General features: G+C 37.3%; 1 non-coding gene across 1 annotated transcript; it reads right to left on the bottom strand.

Annotated features, from left to right (window-relative positions):
* Positions 1 to 9,570: 9,570 nt before the first annotated feature.
* Positions 9,571 to 9,674, bottom strand: LOC112708593 (small nucleolar RNA R71). Its single transcript, XR_003156445.1, has one exon. It is a non-coding gene; the product is annotated as a small nucleolar RNA R71 (small nucleolar RNA).
* Positions 9,675 to 10,016: the final 342 nt, after the last annotated feature.

Below are 10,016 nucleotides of genomic sequence, written 5' to 3' on the forward strand. Positions count from 1 at the left end.
CATAACAAGTATTATTTAATCCATGCTTTTTATTTACTACCAATCAAAACTGAGAATTGTTATTATCCTGACTAAGAGTTACAAGATAACCATAGCTTGCTTCAAGCCAACAATCTCCGTGGGATTCGACCCTTACTCACGTAAGGTATTACTTGGACGACCCAGTGCACTTGCTGGTTAGTGGTACGAGTTGTGAAAAGTGTGATTTACAATTTCGTGCATCAAGTTTTTGGCGCCGTTGCCGGGGATTGTTCGAGTTTAGACAACTAACGGTTTATCTTGTTACTTAGATTAGGAAAAATTTGTATTTTTGGTTTAGAGTCACTAGGATTGAATCTCTTATTATTCCTTTTAAAAAAAACCTTTCAAAAATATTATTTTTCTTTATTATATTTTAATTTTTCTTGGAGTCTTTTGTTTGAGTTTAGTTTCATATCTTAAGTTTGGTGTCAATTGCATGTTTTTGTTTTCCTTTAAAAATACCTTTTTTAAAACACGTTAAATTTATAGCTCAGTTGGTTAGAGTGTTGTGTTTGTGTTCTTGGTAATTGGGTATCTTCCGTTTAAAATTTTTTCAAAAATAATTTTTCTTTGATTAAGTCTTGTGCCAAACTTTAAGTTTGGTGTTCTCTTGTTAATTTTTCTTTAGTTTTCGAAAATTTTATTTTGGTTTTCTAAAAATTTTAAGTTTGGTGTTCTTTCTCATGTTCTTGTTGTTCTTGTGAGTCTTCAAAGTGTTCTTGAGTCTTCTTTGTGTTTTGATCTTAAAATTTTTAAATTTGGTGTTCCTTGGTGTTTTCCCTCCAAAATTTTCGAGAACAAGGAGCATTAGATTTAAAAATTTTAAGTCTTGTGTCTTTTGTGTGTTTTTCTCTTTCATCATAAAATTCAAAAAATCAAAAAATATCTTTTCTAACTATTTTTAAGCAAATATTTCAAAATTTTTCATAAAAACTCATTTTAATTTCAAAATTTTATCTTATCATATCTTAGTTGTCAAGTTTTTTTTTAAAAAAATCATATCTTTTTCAAATTATATCCTTTTTAAAATTTTTAAAAATCATATATTTTTCAAAACTCTCTAACTACTTTCTCTCTCCTCACTTTTTCGAAAATCTTCATAAAATATTTTCAAATCTTTTTTTATTTTTATTTTAGTTTTTATTTTATTTTATTTTATTATTTCAAATTTTTTTAAATAAATATAATAAAATAAATAAAATAAATCCACATCATCTCCCTTTCTCCATCATGGACCTAAGTGGAAATGAACAATCCAGAAGGACTCTAGGGTCATATGCTAACCCCACTACTGCTTCATATGGGAGTAGTATCTGTATACCCTCCATCGGAGTCAGTAGTTTTAAGTTGAATCCTCAGCTCATTATCATGGTGCAGCAAAGTTGCCAGTATTCTGGTCTTCCACAAGAAGAACCTACAGAGTTTCTGGCACAGTTTTTACAAATTGCTGACATAGTACATGATAAAGAAGTAGATCAGGATGTCTACAGATTATTACTATTTCCATTTGCTGTAAAAGATCAAGCTAAGAGGTGGTTAAATAACCAATCTAAGGCTAGCATAAGGACATGGAAACAGCTGTCAAAAAAATTCCTTAATCAATATTTCCCTCCAAAATGGATGACACAACTAAGGCTAAACATCTAAGGCTTTAAACAATGAGATAATGAATCTCTTTATGATGCTTAGGAGAGATATAGAGAGATGCTAAGAAAATGCCCCTCTGAAATATTTTCAGAGTGGGTGCAGTTAGACATCTTCTATTATGGGCTTACAGAGAAAGCTCAGATGTCTTTGGATCACTCAGCTGGTGGATCTATACATGAGAAAGACAATTGAAGAAGCTCAAGAGCTCATTGATACAGTTGCCAGAAATCAGCATCTGTACATAAGTAGTGAACCTTCCATGAAAGAAGAGGCTAAAACAGTAACTGCTGAACTCAGTCCTGCAGAACAAGTTATTGAATTCAACCAGAAATTAGATTTTCTAACAAAATAGCTAGCCGAATTCAAGGAGATACTACACGACACAAGAATGGCTAATATGAATATGGAAGTACAGTTGAAGCAAACAGAACAACAGTTATCAAAACAAATAACAGAAGAGTGCCAAGCAGTTCAATTAAGAAGTGGAAAAACATTAAATACATCACTTCAAGGCAGTAGGAAGCCAAGAAATGAACAAACTACTACCTAAAATCCCTCTGAGGACAGTAAGAGCCTAGAGAGGAATAATTCTGGCGCTCAAACGCTAGAAAAGGGTGGAGAGCTGGCGTTAAACGCCCAACCAATGCTCAGTTCTGGCGTTCAAACGCCACAAACAGGCAAGGAGTTGGCGTTAAACACCCAATGGAAGCTCAGTTCTGGCGTTCAAACACCAAAAACAGGTAAGGAGTTGGCGCCCAACGCCAATCCAGCTTCCAACCCTGGCATTCAAATGCCAGTGAGGGATCAGACACATACAAGTGTTGACAGCAACCCCTCTAAAAAGGCTTCTCCAACCACATTTGTAGGAAATAAACCTGCAGCAACTAAGGTTGAGGAATACAAAGCCAAAATGCCTTATCCTCAGAAACTTCGCCAAGCGGAACAGGATAAGCAATTTGCCCACTTTGCAGACTATCCCAAGACTCTTGAAATAAAGATTTCGTTTGTAGAGGCACTTGAGCAAATACCTTCTTATGCTAAGTTCATGAAAGAAGTCAAACCGACCCGGATATGTGATCTTGGAGCAAGTATCAACCTAATACCTGCATCCACTATCAAAAAGCTTGGTTTGACTGAAGAAGTCAAACCAACCCGGATATGTCTCCAACTTGCTGATGGCTCCATTAAATACCCATCAGGCGTGATTGAAGACATAATTGTCAAGGTTGGACCATTTGCCTTTTCCACTGACTTTGTGGTGCTGGAAATGGAGGAGCACAAGAGTGCAACTCTCATTCTAGGAAGACCTTTCCTAGCAACTAGATGAACCCTCATTGACGTCCAAAAAGGGGAATTAACCCTGATAGTCAATGAGGACGAGTTTAAATTGAATGTTGTCAAAGCTATGCAGCATCTAGACACCCCAAACGACTGTATGAGCATTGATATTATTGACTCTCTGGTGGAAGAGGTCAATATGACTGAGAATCTCGAATCAGAGCTAGAGGATATCTTTAAAGATGTTCAGCTTGATCTGGAGGAACCAGAGAGAATAATAGAACCTCTGAAAATCCCTCAGGAAGAGGAGAAACCTCCTAAACTCGAGCTCAAACCATTACACCATCCCTGAAATATGCATTTCTGGGAGAAGGTGACACTTTTCCTGTAATTATAAGCTCTACCTTAGAACCACAGGAAGAAGAATCACTAATTCAAGTGCTGAGGACACACAAGACAGCTCTTGGGTGGTCCATCAGTGATCTTAAAGGCATTAGCCCAGCCAGATGCATGCACAAGATCCTATTGGAGGATAACGCTAAGCCAGTGGTTCAACCACAGAGGCAGTTGAATCCAGCCATGAAGGAGGTGGTGCAGAAGGAGGTCACTAAATTACTAGAGGCTGGGATTATTTATCCTATTTCTGATAGCCCCTGAGTGAGCCCTGTCCAAGTCGTCCCTAAGAAGGGTGGCATGACAGTGGTTCATAATGAAAAAAATGAACTGGTTCCTACAAGAACAGTTACAGGGTGGCGTATGTGTATTGATTACAGAAGGCTCAATACAGCTACCAGAAAGGATCATTTTCCTTTACCATTCATAGATTAGATGCTAGAAAGACTAGCAGGTCATGATTACTACTGCTTTCTGGATGGATATTCAGGTTATAATCAAATTACAGTGGATCCCCAAGATCAAGAGAAAACAGTATTCACATGTCCATCTGGAGTATTTGCATACAGAAGGATGCCATTTGGTCTGTACAATGCACCTGCAACCTTTCAAAGGTGCATGCTCTCTATTTTCTCTGATATGGTGGAAAAATTTCTGGAAGTCTTCATGGATGACTTTTCAGTATTTGGAGACTCATTCAGCTCCTGTCTTAACCATCTAGCACTTGTTCTAAAGAGGTGCCAAGAGACTAACCTGATTTTAAACTGGGAGAAATGTCACTTTATGGTGACTGAAGGAATTGTCCTTGGGCACAAAATTTCGAACAAGGGAATAGAGGTGGATCAAGCTAAGGTAGAGGTAATTGAAAAATTACCACCACTTGCCAATGTTAAGGCAATCAGAAGCTTTCTGGGGCATGCAGGATTCTATAGGAGGTTTATAAAAGATTTTTCAAAAATTGCAAAACCTCTGAGTAATCTGCTAGCTGCTGACACGCCATTTATCTTTGATAAGGAGTGTCTGCAGGCGTTTGAGACTCTGAAAGCTAAGCTGGTCACAGCACCAATCATCTCTGCACCAGACTGGACATTACCATTTGAACTAATGTGTGATGCTAGTGACCATGCCATTGGTGCAGTGTTGGGACAAAGGCATGACAAGCTTCTGTACATCATTTATTATGCTAGTCGTGTTTTAAATGATGCACAGAAGAACTACATAACCATAGAAAAAGAGTTACTTGCAGTGGTTTATGCCATTGACAAGTTCAGATCTTATTTAGTAGGATCAAAAGTGATTGTGTACACTGACCATGCTGCTCTTAAATATGTACTCACAAAATAGGATTCAAAACCCAGACTCATAAGATGGGTGTTGCTTCTGCAAGAGTTTGATATAGAAATAAGAGACAGAAAGGGGACAGAGAACCAAGTAGCAGATCTCCTGCCCCGAATAGAACTATTAGAAGGGGCGTCCCTCCCTCTTACTGAGATCTTTAAAATTTTTCGGATGAGCAACTTTTTGCCATCCAGGAAGTACCATGGTTTGCAGACATTGCAAACTATAAGGCTGTGAGATTCATACCCAAAGAGTATAGTAGGCAGCAATCAAAGAAATTGATCTCGGATGCAAAGTACTATCTATGGGATGAACCATATCTCTTCAAGAGATGTGCATACGGAGTAATCCGTAGATGTGTGCCTAAAGAAGAAGCACAGAAGATCCTCTGGCATTGCCATGGATCACAGTATGGAGGACATTATGGAAGTGAGCGAACAGCCACAAGAGTCCTTTAATGTGGCTTCTACTGGCCTACTCTCTATAAAGACTCCCGAGAGTTTGTACGTAATTGTGACAGTTGCCAAAGATCTGAAAATCTGCCTCACGGTTATGCCATGCCTCAACAAGGGATCTTAGAGATTGAATTGTTTGATGTATGGGGTATTGACTTCATGGGGCCTTTCCCACCATCATACTCAAACACTTATATTCTGGTGGTAGTGGATTATGTATCCAAATGGGTGGAGGCTATTGCAACACCCACTAATGATACTAAGACAGTGCTGAAATTCCTCCAGAAACACATCTTCAACAGATTTGGTGTCCCTAGAGTACTAATCAATGATGGGGGCGCTCATTTCTGCAATAAACAGCTTTACTCTGCTATGGTTCGATATGGAGTTAGCCACAGGGTGGCAACTCCATATCATCCACAGACAAATGGGCAAGCTGAAGTCTCTAATAGAGAACTTAAAAGAATCTTGGAACGGACTGTGATTAACCGTAGAAGGGATTAGGCAAGAAGCTTGGATGATGCTCTGTAGGCATACAGAACAGCACTCAAGACTCCTATAGGGACCTCTCCACCAGCTTGTGTATGGAAAAGTGATGAGCGGATAATTTATACGCTTTTTGGCATTGTTTTCATATAGTTTTTAGTAAGTTTAAGCTACTTTTAGGGATGTTTTCATTAGTTTTTATGCTAAATTCACATTTCTGGACTTTACTATGAGTTTGTGTGTTTTTCTGTGATTTCAGGTAAATTCTGACTGAAATTGAGGGATTTGAGCAAAACTCTGAAGAAGGCTGACAAAAGGACTGCTGATGCTGTTGGAATCTGACCTCCCTGCACTCGACATGGATTTTCTGGAGCTACAGAACTCCAATTGGCGCGCTCTCAACGGCGTTGGAAAGTAGACATCCAGGGCTTTCCAGCAATATATAATAGTCCATACTTTATTCGAAGAATGACGACGTAACTTGGCGTTGAACGCCAAGTACACGCTGCTGTCTGGAGTTAAACGCCAGAAAAACGTCATGATCCGGAGTTGAATGCCCAAAACACGTCATAACTCAGAGTTCAACGCCAAGATATGCCTCTACACGTGAATTCATCAAGCTCAGCCCAAGCACACACCAAGTGGGCCCCGGAAGTGGATTTATGCATCAATTACTTACTCATGTAAACCCTAGTAGCTAGTCTAGTATATATAGGACATTTATCTATTGTATTAGACATCCTGGATTGTATTTTGATCCTTGATCACGTTAGAGAGGGCTGGCCATTCGGCCATGCCTGAACTCTTTGCTTATGTATTTTCAACGGTGGAGTTTCTGCACACCATAGATTAAGGGTGTGGAGCTCTGCTGTACCTCAAGTATTAATGAAATTCTATCTTCTTTTATTCAAATCTCTCTTATTCTTATTCCAAGATATTCATTCGTACCCAAGAACATGATGAATGTGATGAGTCAGTACCCTCATTATCATTCTCAATTATGAACGCGCGTGATTGACAACCACTTACGTTCTACATGCAACAGAGCTTGAATGCGTATCTCTTAGATTCCCCAACAGAATCTTCGTGGTATAAGTTAGATAGTTGGCGGCATTCATCTGGATCCGGAAAGTCCAACCTTGTCTGTGGTGTTCCGAGTAGGATCCTGGGAGTCCGGAAAGTCCAACCTTGTCTGTGGTGTTCCGAGTAGGATTCCGATCATGAGTGACCGTGACGTGCTTCAAACTTTAACCTGCTGGGCGTTGGTGACAGACGCAAAAGAGGGATTCTATTCCAGTAGGAGCGGGAACCAACCGGTGATTAGCCGTACTGTGACAGAGTGCGTTGCATAGTTTTCACTGCGAGGATGGGATGTAGCCATCAGCCATGGGTGATGCCTCCAGACTGGTTAGCTGTGCGAGTGACAGCCGCACAGGTTATTTCCCCGTGAGGAATGAAAGTAGCCACAGTTGATGGTGAACCCCTATACAAAGCTTGCCATGGAAAGGAGTAAGAAGGATTGAGTAGAAGGAGTAGGAGAGCAGGCGTCCAAGAGCTCTACAGCATCTCCATCCGCTTATCTGAAGTTCCTACCAATGAATCTGCATAAGTGTTCTATCCCTTTTATTATTCCTTTTTATTTATTTTGAATCTAATCAAGTATCATGTTTAATCTGCCTGACTGAGATTTGCAAGGTGACCATAGCTTGCTTCATACCAACAATCTCTGTGGATTCGACCCTTACTCACGTAAGGTTATTACTTGGACGACCCAGTACACTTGCTGGTTAGTTGAACGGAGTTGTGAAGAAAATAAACAATGCCCTCAGAGTATACATCTTTTATAAATCCAATTACAAGAAAAAAGGGAATCACAATTTCGTCCACCAAGTTTTTGGCGCCATTGCCAGGGATTGTTCGAGTATGGACAACTGACGGTTCATCTTGTTGCTCAGATTAGGTAATTTTCTTTTCAAAAATCTTTTTCAAAATTTTTTCTTTTATTTTTCGTTTTTCCAAAAATGTTTTTCGAAAAAAAATTTTTAAAAATACAAAAAAATTAGAAAATCATAAAAATCAAAAATAATTTGTGTTGCTTGTTTGAGTCTTGTGTTAATTTTTAAGTTTGGTGTCAATTGCATGCTTTTAAAATTTTTCTTGCATTTTTTCGAAAATCTCATGCATTCATAGTGTTCTTCATGATCTTCAAGTTGTTCTTGATAAGTCTTCTTGTTTGATCTTGATGTTTTCTTGTTTTGTGTCTTTTCTTGTTTTTCATGTGTATTTTTGCATTCATATTTTTCAAGCATTAAAAATTTTTAAGTTTGGTGTCTTGCATGTCTTCTTTGCATTAAAAATTTTTCAAAAATATGTTCTTGATGTTCATCATGATCTTCAAAGTGTTCTTGGTGTTCATCTTGACATTCATAGCATTCTTGCATGCATTCATTGTTTTGATCTAAAAATTTCATGCATTGAGTGTTTTTGTTGTTTTTCTCTCTCATCTTTAAAAATTCAAAAATAAAAAAAAATATCTTTTCCTTATTTCCCTCCAAATTTTCGAAATTTTGGGTTGACTTGGTCAAAAATTTTCAAAATTAGTTGTTTCATATAAGTCAAGTCAAAATTTCAATTTTAAAAATCTTATCGTTTCAAAATCTTTTTCAAAAATCATATCTTTTTCATTTTTTTTTATTATTTTCGAAATTTTAAAAAAAATTATTTTTCAAAATCTTTTTCTTATCTTTTATATCATATTTTCGAAAATTAGCTAACAATTAATGTGATTGGTTCAAAAATTTGAAGTTTGTTACTTTCTTGTTAAGAAAGGTTCAATCTTTAAGTTCTAGAATCTTATCTTGTAGTTTCTTGTTAGTTAAGTCAATTTTAAAGTTAAATCTTTTTCAAAATATCTTTTTCAAATATATCTTTTTATCTTTTATCTTATCTTTTTCAAAAATTTTATCTTTTTCAAAATTTGATTTCAAATCTTTTTCAATCAACTAACTAACTTTTTGTTTATTTCTTATCTTTTTCAAAACCAACTAACTACCTATCCCTCTCTAATTTTCGAAAATTCTCCCTCTCTTTTTCAAAAATTCTTTTTGTTTTAAATTTTAATTTTAATTACATTTTATCTCTAATTTTCGAAAATCACTAACTTCTTTTTCAAAATTATTTTCGAAATTTCTCCTCTCTCTTTTCTTCTTCTATTTAATTATTTAATTACTAACACTTCTCTTCACCTCTCTTCATTCATATCCTAACATCTCATCTCACATCTCTGCCATCCTCACAGTTGTGTTTCTTTTCCACTCTTCTTCTACCCCCTTCCTCTTCTACTAACATAAAGGAATCTCTATACTGTGACATAGAGGATTCCTTTTTCTTTTCTTGTTTTCTTCTCTTTCTTATGAGCAGGAACAAGGATAAAGGCACTCTTGTTGAAGCTGATCCAGAACCTGAAAGGACTCTGAAGAGAAAATTAAGAGAAGCTAAATTACAACAATCCAGAGATAATCTTTCAGAAATTTTCGAACAGGAGAAGGACATGGCAGACGCAAATAATAATGATAATAATGCAAGGAGAATGCTTGGTGACTTTACAAAACCAACATCCAAGTTTGATGGAAGAAGCATCTCCATTCCTGCCATTGGAGCCAATAACTTTGAGCTTAAGCCTCAACTAGTTGAATTAATGCAACAAAACTGCAAGTTTTATGGACTTCCATCTGAAGATCCTTATCAGTTTTTAACTGAATTCTTGCAAGTCTGTGATACTGTAAAGACGAATGGAGTTAATCCTGAAGTCTACAGACTCATGCTTTTCCCTTTTGCTGTAAGAGACAGAGCTAGAATATGGTTGGATTCACAACCTAAGGATAGCCTGGACTCCTGGGATAAGCTGGTCACTGCCTTCTTAGATAAATTCTTTCCTCCTCAAAAGCTGAGCAAGCTGAGAGTGGATGTTCAAACTTTCAAACAAAAAGATGGTGAATCCCTCTATGAAGCTTGGGAAAGATACAAGCAGCTGACCAAGAGATGTCCATCTGACATGTTTTCAGAATGGACCCTATTAGATATATTCTATTATGGTCTCTCTGAATTTTCAAAAATGTCACTGGATCATTCTGCAGGTGGATCTATTCACCTGAAGAAAACGCCTGAAGAGGCTCAAGAACTCATTGACATGGTTGCAAACAACCAGTTCATGTATACCTCTGAGAGGAATTCCGTGAATAATGGGGTCCCTCAGAAGAAGGGAGTTCTTGAAATTGATGCTCTGAATGCCATACTGGCTCAGAACAAAGTGTTGACTCAACAGGTCAACATGATCTCTCAAAATCTGAATGGATTGCAACATGCATCCAACAGTACTAGAGAGGTAGCTTCTGAAGA

The sequence above is a fragment of the Arachis hypogaea genome, chromosome 8 (assembly GCF_003086295.3).
Source record: "Arachis hypogaea cultivar Tifrunner chromosome 8, arahy.Tifrunner.gnm2.J5K5, whole genome shotgun sequence".
Taxonomy (NCBI): domain Eukaryota; kingdom Viridiplantae; phylum Streptophyta; class Magnoliopsida; order Fabales; family Fabaceae; genus Arachis; species Arachis hypogaea.